The 15,000-nt window shown below is 33.5% G+C and overlaps 1 protein-coding gene across 1 annotated transcript in view; it reads right to left on the bottom strand.

The window, feature by feature from the left end:
• LOC129245558 (uncharacterized) overlaps positions 1 to 12,980 on the bottom strand; it is a 38,483-nt gene extending 25,503 nt beyond the window's left edge. Inside the window, exon 1 of the mRNA XM_054883775.1 lies at positions 12,906 to 12,980. The gene's annotated coding sequence lies outside the window, so the exon portion shown is untranslated. The remainder of the gene's footprint in view (positions 1 to 12,905) is intronic.
• Positions 12,981 to 15,000: the final 2,020 nt, after the last annotated feature.

Raw genomic sequence — 15,000 nt, 5'->3', positions numbered from 1 at the left:
AATGTTGTATATTTTCATGATGGAACAATATTTTCTTTAAATATAACAATAATTTTTACATAAAACGTTTTTCGTCTCTCCTGAAAAACTTAGTATTTTGAGTTGTGACCCTTTTGTATTTAGGGTGCGATATATTAAAGGGTTATATGGGTTTCGTCGGGTAAAAAAAGGCCTACTTTCAATATTTTTTTTTCTATGTAAAAAATTATTTATTTAATTCGAACTTTTTTCTGTCTTATAGATACATATTTAAGGAATAATTTCTAAAATTTAAAAAAAAAAAATTATAACTCCTCCATTGTGACGTCATTTCCGGTGACCCCTCGAAAAAAAGGTGCGTCAGCGTTGTCAGTATAACTCCCTGCAGGCTCATAAAAAATGAAAAAACAAAAATAAGGGCTTTATTTAAGACCATAAACTCGTGCTTGAATGAAGGAAAGAAAAAAAAGTAAAAATTGGAATTTTGGCAGACGTTTTTGCAAATAAATGAAAATTTCTGTCAAACTTGCTTGACATTTTGTATTTTTTAAATAGTTGTAATTGAAAAAAAAAAACAAAATCCTTCGTTCAAGCACGAGTAAATTCTATTTCGAACACCTGTGTAAAATTTCATCAAGATCGGTTGAGTAGTTTTCGAGAACATTTGACAACCGACTTTGAGAACACAGTTCCGAGAAAAACGCGTTTAAAGTTTTGAGTAACAATAAAAGTGGCTTGGAGCGCACTCATTCCGAAGGCTGTATCTCCGAAACTATTATTCGGATCGACTTGAAAAAGGATAATATTCTTGAGATGTTGTAGAAATTAATAAGCTAAAAAAACTCGATTTTTTGAAGACACGAAACCCATGTAACCCCTTAATTGAATAAGACAAATTTTCGTAAAGGCTAAATTCTTGAGCGTAATTGGTAAAAATGTTCTATGAATGTGTAATCAAACTGAAAAAATAGTTAAAGTTTTTTTTTTTAATATTTTTTTAGAAAATTGAAATGTTAATCACCCCATCGGAAGATTTATAATTTTTGCAAATGGCCTCGTACATCAATTATACACTTGAATTAGACAGCTGCAAGGCTGTAAAATAAATTTTCCATCACTCAAAACCATTTTTTATTTAGTAAACGAGTTATTCAAAAGCAAAATTGAAACAAACAAATTGAGCCAGAAACTATTGTCGGAGTCTTGTTACTGTTTTTTTTTAGGAACTTTCCTTTGGACCAGTTTTCGCTCACAATATTCATACTCACTAAAAAATCAACGTACATAAGTGTTGTGAGAAGTGAAATAATCAAATTCAGTGTGGTTTTGCTCTTAGACTAGAAAATGAAATGGAAAGGGAATTCCGCCCAGGGCGCTTAATTTACTTTTTTTTAATTTAAACGGGAAACTTAATTTTCATTTAGCTCCTATCTTCGTACATGGTTTTGGCTGAAAGCAGCTTGAAGAAACGAAAAATTCTAGATTTACCAATATGCACTTCGCATTATTTTCATCCCTTTCTCAAATTCATTAAAATTAATAAATAAAAAATAAAATATCTACAAGTACGAAAATGAGCCGTCATTGTATGGAATAATAATTTGCGTGCCTGTGCATACTTAAAAATTTTATTTATATTTCCTACTTATCTTGAAACTGCAATAGAGCTAAAATCGAATCTGCTCATGGCGTGCATAAATATTTTCCGAATCCAGATAAGAATTCCACAAAGCTTACATACATAAGTATTTAAAATGCAAATAATAGCCAAAGTAAAGTCATCAAGCGACAATGGAACTATACAAATATTTAGCAATTTGATTTGCGAATGTTGTTACAAGCAAAATGAAATGCATATATACCAGTATTTGTAGCCAGAATGGCGATGAAATAACGCTGGAATATGCCTTTGTGATTTTTGCCACATGAAGACAAATACGAGTGCTGATTGCAAAAAGTTCAGTGCCCATGTTTTTAATCCCGTATGTATTATACACAATAAATACATACAAATAATCAAAATAAGTCTGATCTTTCCAATCATGAACGCTATTAGCATACATACATATGTTTATGTATGTAGCTGGCTACGTAAATATGTATGTGCACTTGTGTATGCTTACAAAGAACGCTTCAATACATCAATCAAAAGGTATTCTACATCGTATTTCTACGGCCGTGATTTGTCCGATTCACTTCGAAACGTCTTCATTTTCGCACAAAGAACAAAGGACACAAAGGCAATAAGATGTCATTTGCATACAATTTTCGCACACAGGTAGCCTGGGTGCCGAAGCGAGATCGTAGGAGTGCCCGTCATGAGTGAGTAGGAGGATTATGTGGTTTTGCATTGTTGGCTTATGCAAGTCTCCTTAATGACTTTAAATATCGGATTATGGTTTTGCATTTGTTTTGTTGTTTTTGCAAAACTTCTTAGTGTGCTAAGGTAGGGGATTATCTACCCATGAAAAGTCAAAAAGTCATTATTGCTTTCTGGTTTTTCGAACGAGATTTGTTAGAGAAAGGAGGGCAGTGACACATAGATTAGAAAAGCCGTAAATCAGCGGGAAACTGAGGAGTGAAGGAGTCCTTTAGATGTTGGTGGAAAATATACTTGTGCATATACATACATATGTATGTTTGTATGTATGTATGTATGTTTTTATGCATGTATGTATGTATGCTCCTACTTGTATAGTAGCACGCTGAGTTGTTGAAAACAATATAATTTTTGATGCATATTCTAAAGTAATTAAATTCTAATGCCTTATTAAATAGGTTTGTTTATAGTTCTGTTTATTTATACACAAGTGTACTATAACTTTGTTCACATATCTTTTATGTGTAGTGTAAATATGTAACTTCACGTTTAAGTAAACCTTCATTTGACAGTGCTACCAATCATAAAAAGCAGTGCTGCGAACGACAGAAAGCAAACCGAACAGCTCGGTTCATACATTGAACCAGACGTCTATCAGGATCACATAGTTGTTGTTGCATTTGCGTGCAAGATTTTGATCTGGATCTCGATCATTTACCATTGGAGCACAGCTATAGACATATATAAGTATAGGGTGGGCCATGTAAAATTTGCTTTTTGAATCGGCTATAAAAAAAAAACTAATCAATATTTTTTCAAACTTTTTTTTTTGTTTTGAAGATTGAACATTGTCATTTATGAATGAAAAATAATATCGTTGAAATGACTGCCACGACTGGCTTTACAGTAGGCCATTCGATCAACCCAATTTTTAAGCACATTTTCAATTGTTTGGGCTCCAATTTCATGAATAGCAACTTCGATTTCGTGTTTTAAAGCATCAATCGTCTCTCCCCACAAAAAATAGTCCAACGGGCCTAACTCACAGCTCCGAGGCGGCCAATTGATATCGGAATTTCGGCTGATTATTCGGTTTTCAAAAACGGTAGCCAAAAGTTCGAGTGTAACTTTGGCAGTGTGACAGGTTGCACCGTCCTGTTGAAACCAAATGTCGTCCATGTCATCCTCTTCAATTTTTGGAAACAACTCGTTCAGCATGTCACGGTAACGCTCGCCATTTACTATAACCGCGGCTCCTCGCTCATTTTCGAAAAAAATGGCCCGATGATGCCCCAGACCAAAAACCGCACTAAACAGTGACTCGTTGTGGATGCATTTGCTTCTCTACAGTAACGTGTGGATTTTCTGAGCCCCAAATCTGACAATTTTGCTTATTGACGTAGCCACCGATGTAAAAATCAGAAAAGAAGAAGAAGACTCACCACTTTGAAAATAGGTTTTCAATATTTCCCAATTTTGTTCAAGCGTATAGCCTCCCATTTCGTAAATGTCAAACTTTTAAGTAAATTATGAACACATTTGACATGTCATTTGTGTTACCATTCTCAAAAAAATAGGTGGTTCAAAAAGCAAACGCTATATGGCCCACCCTGTATATGATCGGATGTTTATTTCATTATAAAGAGGAAGGAATGCCGTTAATAGTGGAAAATAACACCAGGCAAATGACCACCACGACCACGCTTACAGGACAATATCCTTTTCATGAAATTTTCCATAACCGAATTGCAAAGTGGCTGCCCTATGTCCTCGATAGCCTCCCGAATTCCATCTTTGAGGTCTTGAATCGACCGTGGGCTGTTGACGTAGATCTTCTCTTTCACGTGGCCCCAAAGAAAAAAGTTACAAGATCTCGGTGGCCAATTGTGATCACCTCTTCGAGAGATAACAGGGTCCGGAAACTTTTCCCCTAGAAGATCTATGGTTTCGTTGCTTGTGTGGCACGTAGCGCCGTCTTGTTGAAAATAAACGTTGTCCAGATCAATACCATACAATTCCGGCCATAAAAAATCGTTAATCATCCCTCGATAGTGCAATCCATTCACCAATAACACCTGTTATTGGAAAACTCTATATAATTGAGATCGGAGAAAAGCCACGCTCATTTTATATACATATATATGTATATATTATATATATAATTTTATGTCTATATTATACATATATATGTATATATATATATACATTTATTTATTTATGAATTTGGTCAGAAGTCACTCAGTCTCATTCAATCGGCAATCAGATATTGATAACTTGTTTACTTCTTCACTTTACTTTCTTCTTCTTCTTCTTAGACTTTCATTATAGGTTTGCACCTGTTTTCCTTCACACAATTTACAGATAATAGTGCTTGTTTATTTGGTGTAGTAAAAATAAACTAAATTTCATTACGAACAAGTGTTGTCAAATCGCCTGCTCCAAATCCCGTTCCCTTACCTCCATTTCCTATCATTTAGGTGCTTCTAGATTAACCAGTAGTGGTGAAATTTCTAATCTAGGTGTGGTATTTGACTCAATTAACTACTAACTACTACTTAACTCAATTATACCATTGTAAAATCTTATTCAATGCTGGCTTTCATCGCCTGTTCAGCTCAGATTTCACTTCACACTTTCAACTAAAACTTTCCTCACTTGTGCGATTGCAGTTCTAATACGCAGTCTCTTTTAGAGATCTATGTAACATCAATAGATTTAAAAGAATCCAGAAAGGTTTTTTGAGGTATTGCTCTACGTTCAGTGCGTTTTAACGTTCCTATTCCCTCTTACAGTGCCAGATGCATGCTCAATAACCTGAAATGATTACACAATAAAAGTACTTTACTCTCGCTTAATTTTGTTTTCCGTATCACACGCGAAGCTATTGGTTCTCCGTTCTCACTAGAACGCATTTATTTTAATATCTTGCATAGGAGTCTAAGGAATTATGACATTTTTTCACCGAAAGTAGTCAGAACTAATTATGTTGCTAATGCTGCCATTTATAGAGCATTCAAAGAGTTTAATCCCATTTCATGGACGAGTTTAATCTCCAACTCTTCTGCAACCGATATCTCTTATATTAAATACAACTTAAATAAAATGTGGCGTATACAACCTTACGCAATCAAGGTTTAAATCATGTTTCCTCTACGGATTGTGGTGTGTTCCGCGATGTTTTTCTGTGGTATCCCATAGGCTTTGCCCTTCAGTAGGATTCAAGCTTGTATATATAGAGCTAACGTTTATGCACAAAGATATCGTTGTATGCATTTTGAGTTGCATTTATAAAGAGTTTTGCAATAATAAAAAATATTAATTTCCTCAGAAAGTTTCTTTCGATTTTACAGATTCTACAATTTTACACAACTTTTAATAATTAAAAAATCTTTATCAATCTTTTGAAAACGGGGAAAAGACAAAAACGCTATGTGATTATCGTCAAATTTCCACACTTCTGATAAGAAGTTCCAACTGTAAGAAAATGTACGAACTACAATAGAAGTGGGAGCAGTAGTCAATGACTTATGAAAAAATGGAGGGGTTTTCACAAATAACTGTACGTGCGAATGTGCATGCATGTCTGTGCATGTACATATGTATGTATACGTCTGTGTTGATATTTATACTGTAGTAAATGTCACAAATAATGAAAAGTAAACACATACTCGTATATATTTTTGAATTTAGTTGCTTTTCCATATAAAGAATCATAAAAAATGTGCACTGAAGTACCTAAATACAAGTAAATATCTACTTTTTGCTGCTGATAAGATTAGAATGCATGTAGTTTTTTCAGTTTTGTTTTTAATGCAACTAAAACAACAAAGTTGCGATGCGAAACACAGTAGTGGAGCGAAGAGTGAGGGCAATGCCGAAAAACAGTTCAATGCACTTTGCTGTTATTTAAACTATGGTATCATTTATGGGAAATATTGAAGAAAGCCTGGCGATAACGAGGCATTCAAGCAAACCCAACCGCTGAACAAATAGAAATATGATTAAATTTTATAAAGTGCATTATTTCGTGTTTTAGCTAGTGAAAATTCGAATGCAAAATTACTCTTATTCGTATTTTTTGTTTAGATAGAGTGATAGAGGAAATAAAAGGATGCATTTTGGCATTTTTAATGTTTGACTGCTATGTACTGATGCATACCTACATAATATCAATATATGTATGCAAATAAATAAATGTTTTTCCTACAACATAATGAAGCTATGTTCATCTTATTTATTAATGACATTTCTTCTTGCTTTTCCACGTCTAATTTTTTCTATATGTCGATGATCTTAAAATTTATTCTGAAATAATAGGTTTCTGTGACTCATCGATGCTTCAATTTGAAATCAACTAAATAGTTTTGTAATTGATGTACATATTAGGAACCGACAATCTTTTAATAACAAAAAGTGTCACAAAGTAACTACTTCTTTTATGATTTCGAAACCTTAGGAGTGTGTTTTGATAATAAATTGAGTTTCACTACGCATTTAAATTACATTACTGCCCTTCCATTAGTTGTGCTTGCATGTGTTCGACGCCATTCTTCTCAGTTAGCTCCTTTTTCATTTATACTTATAAAATTCTAGCTTCCAGCATTCTGCTTTAGTTTCGTACCAAACTTGAATATGTTGGAAATAGCCCACAAGATCTCTCACTGCGTTCTTTTAATTTTTCTGATCCGATTCCGTCCTTTAACAATAACAGATAGGAGAGCTGTCTTGTAAGTTTCGTTATTTTTTTTATTTGGTTTCAGTTTCATTGAACTTTCCTTCTTCCCCGAACAAATTTGAATGTTCCATGTCGATAATTTCCGAAATTATGAAGCTTTTAGTGCTAATGCTACGATAAGTAGAACTGCAGCTGAATTTAACTTTTTCTCAAATTTTTTTCATTTAGATTTACCTACGTTAAGCGAAATATGTATATACTACAATTAAAATAGTAAAAAAATGGGTTTATGTTGTATAAATCAGACATAAATAAATATGAAGAATTTGATTGAGTATTTCACAAAATTTACACTTTCCCCGTATTTCGTACTGTCGACTACATTTCAACTACATATGCACATACATACATATGTACATATGTAGGTAATGCACTTATATTTATATGCATATCAAAGTGGCAAGCAACGCGAATAGTGTCGCAGTGCGCCATTTTGTTATTTGCTACACGGTTGGTGCAGCAGTGGAACAGCGCAAATGGTAGACAGAGCCAGAAATAGCAATAGCAACAATTGTTGCAACCGCAAACATTATGCATACTCGCGCTTTGTGTGCAGCTGCTGCACTTTTACCGAACGACACAATCATTGGTTGTATATGCGTATGTATGTGTGTATGAAGTTGAATAATTTCCTTCGCCCACACACCTTCCCCTATGTGTAATGTACACTTGGTTAATTTTTGGAGGATTTCGAGTTTCATTACTTTCGCTTTGCAAACGTTGCTTTCGTACAGTTTGCGCACTCGTACATGCGCTTAAAATAGTGCATACATGCATATATATATATATATATATATATATGTATATATATATATATATAATAATTAGGGTTGTCCGTATATGAGTGAATTAATTTCCATTTTAATCAGAAATATTAGAAAACCCAATATTTTACTATACCTTACTAAATAGCATAGGCCGCCGTAGCCGAATAGATTGGTGCGTGACTACTATCAGGGAGAGCGTAGGTTCGAATCTCCGTGCATGAAACAGCAAAATGAAAAAGTTTTTTCCAATAGCGGTGTCTCCGCGTGTATTTCTGCCATGAAAAAGTTCTTTATAAGAATCATTTGCAGTTCGGAGTCGGTTTAAAACTGATGAATTTGAACTTTTAATGTATTTTAAATTTATTTTAGCTTTTCAATTTGTGCGTTGTTATTTTCATTCCATTTGAAATGTTTCTGAGAGACGAGTTGTGAAAAGTACAAATTTATGGCAAAAAAAGATTTAGATTAAACATAAAAAATGCAGTAGAAACTCATTTTTATGCCTGGCTTTGGAATGATATTAATTATTATTATTATTGGAGATTGCAGGCGCTCGTGTGCTATATTTGAGACAAAAAGATGGTGAGACGTATTTTCGATGAATAGAAATACTGCTTCTACTGCCACTGAGTATGGAATATGAAGGAATGCCTAATGATTTGAGGCCAAATTTTAAATAATTCTAATAACTCAAGTTGCATAAATTATTTAGAAAGACAAATGCCGAAAGACTTTCGACATTAAACTTTTCGTAATCAAACGGGTTAGGCTATTAAAGGTGTTTAACTTGGCATTTTAAAGGTTATCAGAACAATGCGTATTGAAAATTTTAAAACATTTTGAAATATTTTTGGATTGTACATATTGGCTCAGCACGGCCATATTGTGGAATAAGAATGACATTTGGATTGCATCGTCATTGTTAGCCATCCTCCAAATGCACCAAAAATGGTATCAGCATATGCTTTAATTATTGATTGATGATTGCTTATCCCATACTCAAAGTGATTTCATTAAAAATTATAAAAAATCATCTGTGAAATGGAATTGGAGGCTTCTCAGATACTTGTGTATCGCATTTTGTCCGGTGCTTTTTATCAATTGGGGAGAAGAGAGTGAATTTCTGACCAAAAATTAAATTATTTTTTTGCATTGAAGGGTCATGAATAGATTGAAGCCATTCAAACCGATGTAACATGATGGTAAAATTTCTAAAACACCACAGTTAATTTGATTCTTATTATTTTATTTTTTTGCTTCAAAATATATTTTTGTTAACTTGCATAGTTCACAAATACTCAACCCTCCCCACCCATCTCCTTTTCGTCCTATCGTTTTTTCCTTCACCTCCTTTTCCCCCTTGCAATGGTATCACAAATCGGCGGCCGCCGTAGCCGAATGGGTTAATGCGTGACTAACATTCGGAATTCACAGAGAGAACGTTGGTTCGAATCTCGGTGAAACACCAAAATTAAGAAAAACATTTTTCTAATAGCGGTCGCACCTCGGCAGGCAGTGGCAAACCTCCGCGTATATTTCTGCCATGAAAAAGCTCCTCATAAAAATATCTGCTGCTCGGACTCGGCTTGAAACTGTACGTCCTTCCATTTGTGGAACAACATCAAGACGCACATCACAAATAGGAGGAGGAGCTCGGCCAAACACCCAAAAAGGGTGTACGCGCCAATTATATATATATAATGGTATCACAAAGGATGAACCAAACTTCTTTCGTCCAAGTGGGCCCACTCTATGGGCAACCATTACAACCTAACCTTACCTAACTTGCAAAAGCGGTTCCTGCGAAAAGCTATATGAGGGTTTCAGTTTATGTGGGAGATGGCACGCCCCCTTTTCCAATACCTAGCAATTTTCACCATTATACAGGTATTGACAATTTGTGTAACTGTATCAAATTTCATTATCTTAGCTTTTGTGGTTTCGGAGAAAAGCGATTTGGAAATTTCAGCTTATATGGGAGGTGCCACGTCCTCTTTTCCAATACTTATGATTTTGCACTAAAAAGACTATATATAATATATAACTTATAAATTCTTGCCTAGTTTTAGTGCCCTAGTTTAACTGAGTTCGGAGATATTTTTGGTCTATATGTCAGTTGCCATGTTCCCTGTACGAGTTTATCGGGCTTAAAGATTCCGCACTAAAGGAAGATATTTCTTTCATCGGGCGCATTATAAATGTAATCTATATATATAAAAAGAAGTTACATTTCCTTGGTAATCTTATAACTCAAGAACCGCCGAACCGATTGACACAAAAATTGTAGAGTTCTTTTTGAGGAGGTGGTTTGTGTGAAGTTTGATTGAAATCGGTGCAGCCGTTCCTGAGTTATGACATTTTATGTGAGTAATGGTTTCCTCTCATACGAAATGCCTGTATGGGAAAAACAACAACAAATACACAGCCGCTTATGAGCGTTTCTGTTGTACTGTTGTGGTTGTAAGTGTATTATGTTAATATTAATTTTGGACGAAAATATAATAAAAACTGGAGCATTCAAGGAACTGGAAAAACATTTTTAACTTTATTTATTTTAGCATAATTTATTTAGCGTAAAAAATTGAAATGGAAATTAAAGAATCAAAGTTTAATTACAAGTTTTTATCGGCTCTTTCACCTTACCTGTATATAGGTGACCACCGCAATCAAATTTTAAAAAAGTACAGAAAAGGCTATTGGGACATCTTTAGAAAGTATGTTGAATGAAAAAAATCAACTAATTCAACTGTTTAAACATTTTACGAGTTCTATAAAGAAAACTTATTTAATATGAAAAATTTCTTGCGATATAAAAAAAAAACATTTTATGTATGGTGGTGCGAAGCCCACTGGGAAATGCTAGTGATTATATAGAAAACGGATCACCCTTATGTACATATGCACACACAATCATTTAATTAAGTACGTAGGCATATTATGCACACTATGTTTGTGATACTTTTGTTAATTTTGTTTTTCTCCATTATACATTTCCTGCTGGTGCCAATCTACGAGTATTAATGAAGTGTTTGCATTTCATTTGCAACCGACTTCGACATCAAGCGAGCGGCGCCGAGTTGCCTTGCATACAACAAAATACAAAATAGCTTGCGTTTGCTATACTTTCTTACTTTTTCACTATCTTTCCCCTTTGCTTTTCCCCTCTACACCCATGCATAGTCTTACAATATGTTCGTGCGTACGAATTTATCAAAATATTGGCTTGCACAACTACTTTATTGATACCTTTATGGTAAAAATGGTTTTATAGCGTTGCAGCATAAGCCTTGTTGCTGTAGGTGTTGGCACTGTATATGCTGAGTGCGTGTTGCCAAAGTGCAATGACCCAACAAAAGTCGCTAGCACCAAATAGGTGCTGCCAAACGTACATATCTATATGTATACATATACATATGTATGTATTTACATATGTATACTAATACACATATTTTATGTGCGCATATAAACACACGCACATATTATCATACTTATATTGTAGATATGTATGTACGTCAGTGTGTACCTGCAACCAAGCGATGTATGCAGTATTTGTGCAGACAACGTGGCCGGCCAACGTGGCAGCAAAGCCAAAACGTCGCGACACTCCACTTTCCATTCTCTTTGGGCTTTACATTTTGATAACTGCAATAATAGACTCAAGCAAATCGAGAAGAACAACCCGACCGCTAAGGAGCGCAGCAATAGTTCCAAAGTTGCACTATGAAAACCAGATATTCGCTGCGAGCATTTTTACAGCTTTCGGGGCTTTTGTTTGGTACTACATATATACATACATACCTACCACACGTATGAACATAAGTATTTGTCGTTACCAAAAATTTAAGTAATTTGGCTTCATTTAGCACTTTTTGTTTTGTTGTTTAATATTTGTTTTTGTTTTTCTTGTTTAATTCTAAGCATGTATGTGAACATATGATGCTTTGTTGTTGGGATTGCGCACAGCTAATTATATCTATGCACATACATATGTAGGCATTATAATTTTTTTTTTTTGATAAGTTAATAAAGTTTTTAATTTTCCTTATGAGGATTTTTTTAAATGAAATATAATTATAAAAAATTACATTACATGAGTAGCGCAACTATCAGCTGGGACAATCGGCCTCTATTTATTTTTAAAATATTAATTTGTTGAGATCAAATAATATTAAATCTTTACACTTTCGCTTTTACCTTTTCATAAGTTGGGAATGAACTAAATCTAAGAACTTAGAGGAGAGTACTACTCGTATAAGAGTATCACATCCAGTGGTTGCTTCTTAACGCCGGGTTATATGCCTCATTGGCCACAGCCCACATTCGGAGATGACTTGCACCTTTAACAACCTTTTATAATATAACTTTTCTTACAACTTGTCGTACCCATTGGACCATTGGATTTTTATGGTGATTTGCTTTTTCAGGGAAGCTGAAACTAGTAAACAACTTCTAAAATATACTTTTATTGTACACACATATGTATGGTATTTTCTTGTTCAATTATAATATTAAATAGGGAAATTTTCTTAGTGCGTATGGCCTAATGCGGCTATAATAAGGGGACACTTTTTTCGAGAAAAGAAAGCACTATTATTTTCAACAGCTACAAAAAAAAATTATTCACGACGAACTTCGTTGGCTTTATGCACAACCTCATGTAATGCAGTGTGTTTTCATTTTGACAGCATTTTTTTTTAATTAAAGCTTTATTAAGTGACCTTTTCACTTTCATTTATTTTGAGATTTTCATTTATTTTTTTTTACATCAGTAGTATAGAGTAAGACTTAGGTCGTTTAATAGTACTTCAACTTTATTTTATACAACTAGAATGATTTTAGCATGAAAAATTCTTAATCTAAATTTTTCACCTTTAACTGATATCTGGAGAAGTTTCTGTATTCCTGAACTTAGTGGATCCCTAGGGAAGAGTTCCTTCAGCTATTTTGAATTTAAAATACTGGAAGTGGTTGTTGCTAATGAAGCGACAGTTAATACTTGGTTAAAAAATCGATAATAAATCGATAAAAATGGGAATTCGATTGAAACCAGTTTGTAGTAGTTATTTACAAAACCGATTGGTTTGCTAGTCGTAATTTAACATACCATATTCCGTTGAATGTTCCAAGACAAAAAGTGCATCTTGCATTTCTTCGAAGAATCGCGTAGTTGTTGATTACAAATTTGTCACACAAACATTCCGAACATTTTCGGCTGTAAGTCGAAATTTAAGAATGACTGCTGGCGAAAGTGGAAGAAATCTATGTACCTGTATGCACACATATATACCGTACAAGTTTTCAAGTTTTCATACAATACTTCAAATTTAATAGGATAATGGCGCCTTTTATGTTCGGCGTATTTGCTTGAAAAAAATATCATCTGTCTTATGAAAAACTATGATTCATTCTTGAAAATGGTATTCATGTCACGCCGACAATGTTGCCAGATTCACCGCTTTAACTGCCAATTACAGTGTTTTAGGCAAGCCTAGAGGTTTTTCAGGTTCCTCAGAGTACAAATTACAGTTTTGCGGCATTTATGATTTGAACGAATAGATTAAAATATCTTTCATTCATAGTCGTTTAACAAATGTAATCTGCAAGAAGAATTGCAGGCAGTTGATGATGAATAAATAGTGCGAAGTACGTCACATAAATTTGGATCGGCTAGAATGATGACACTAATATTGAGTATTTTGGTAGTAAATTTCAGGGACAAAAAGATGCCTCAATCGCCCCTCAGCGTTTCCTCTTTTGAAATAAATATTTTCAATATTTCAGATGCCCTTTGCATTAAGTCGCCAAAATATTTGTCAAAATCAATTTGAAATAGATTAGCACTCTCTGATATTTTAAGAACAAAAAAATTCCTTAAAAAAAATGCTTCCTATTGCTTACACTATTGCTGAGTTAACGAATCAAATGTTTTAAAAAAGTTAACAAAGCAATTTACGAAAAAACGAAACTGAATTTCATCAAAATAAAGTGTAACTTATTCCAGTTTATAACTTAAGTATAACTAAAACTATTCATGTTATTTTATTTCAGATAGTTTTTGTTATGTATTGTTATTTATATTAAAAAAATTAAAAAAAAAAATTGTTTTCCAAAACATCTATTTAGTTCAGAGGTTATAGTTTTCCTTTGGATATTTACAGTTTTTGAAAAAAAAACATAAAAAATCTGGCAACGCTGCATGACTGTTTCCTAAATATTTCATATAACGCTTAAATCCAGGTGTGGGAAGAAATCGAGCTTAAAACAAAAATATTAGAGACCAATTGCTTTTTAAAAAGTTGAAATTTAATTTTGGCCTCTGAAATTTTAAAATTTCGGGCATTTTATTATTTTGTGCCGCAACAAATTAATTATAATATATATTGTTCCCTTTCTGTGTTAACTTAGCATCTAAAAATCATAATTTTCAGTAAATCGATAAAAAGTTTAGAGTTACTTAACGTCTATGAAAAGTTATAACTTATTTGACATTTACTTATGGTAGATACGAGGTTTTTGAATTCGAACATGTAGATACGAGAAAAATCGAAACGCTCTGAAAAAAATTCTATAATCATTATGAACTTTGTATGTTTTGTTTTACGTAACAGGAGTGTTTTTCACTAAAAATCTCAATTTCGAAAAAAGGTGAAGTTACGAGGTTAACACAGAAAGGCGGCGATATTCGTATGTATGTACGTAAATGCTAAATAAGTTCGAGTCCACTTTAATATCGCGCTGCAGGCATCAGTTACCAGTTCTTACGTTAGTAATGCCTTCTGATTACTAAAGTGTTTTGAGATATTTTCATATAAAAACTCTTTAATAAGCAGAGTTTATACTATGTTTTGTGTGTGTAACATTTGTGTATAAAAGCAAAAATATGTTTTATAAAAAACTTTGAAAGTTTTCGATTTTTTTTACATGCATGTAATTTCGTGGCTTATAAATTATTAAACTGATATCCTACGTTTTAAAAAATAAAAAAATCCTTCATAACTCTTAGTGAGTTTTTTGAGTGGCCAGTGCGAGAACATATTGCAAATAGTCAAATTGCATTCAAATGCATTTCAATCCCGACTTCGTTTTGCATTAACACCTTCAGTCCATTCACTTTTCACAAAAAAAAAAAATAAACAACAATCAAAGAACATTTTAGCCGACATTTAAACCACGCCACGTCGACAGGACGTGCTTAGCAG

Source organism: Anastrepha obliqua, chromosome 4 (genome assembly GCF_027943255.1).
Source record: "Anastrepha obliqua isolate idAnaObli1 chromosome 4, idAnaObli1_1.0, whole genome shotgun sequence".
Lineage (NCBI taxonomy): Eukaryota > Metazoa > Arthropoda > Insecta > Diptera > Tephritidae > Anastrepha > Anastrepha obliqua.
Note: the sequence above shows the minus strand (reverse complement) of the source record. Positions and strands in the feature narration are given on the sequence as shown.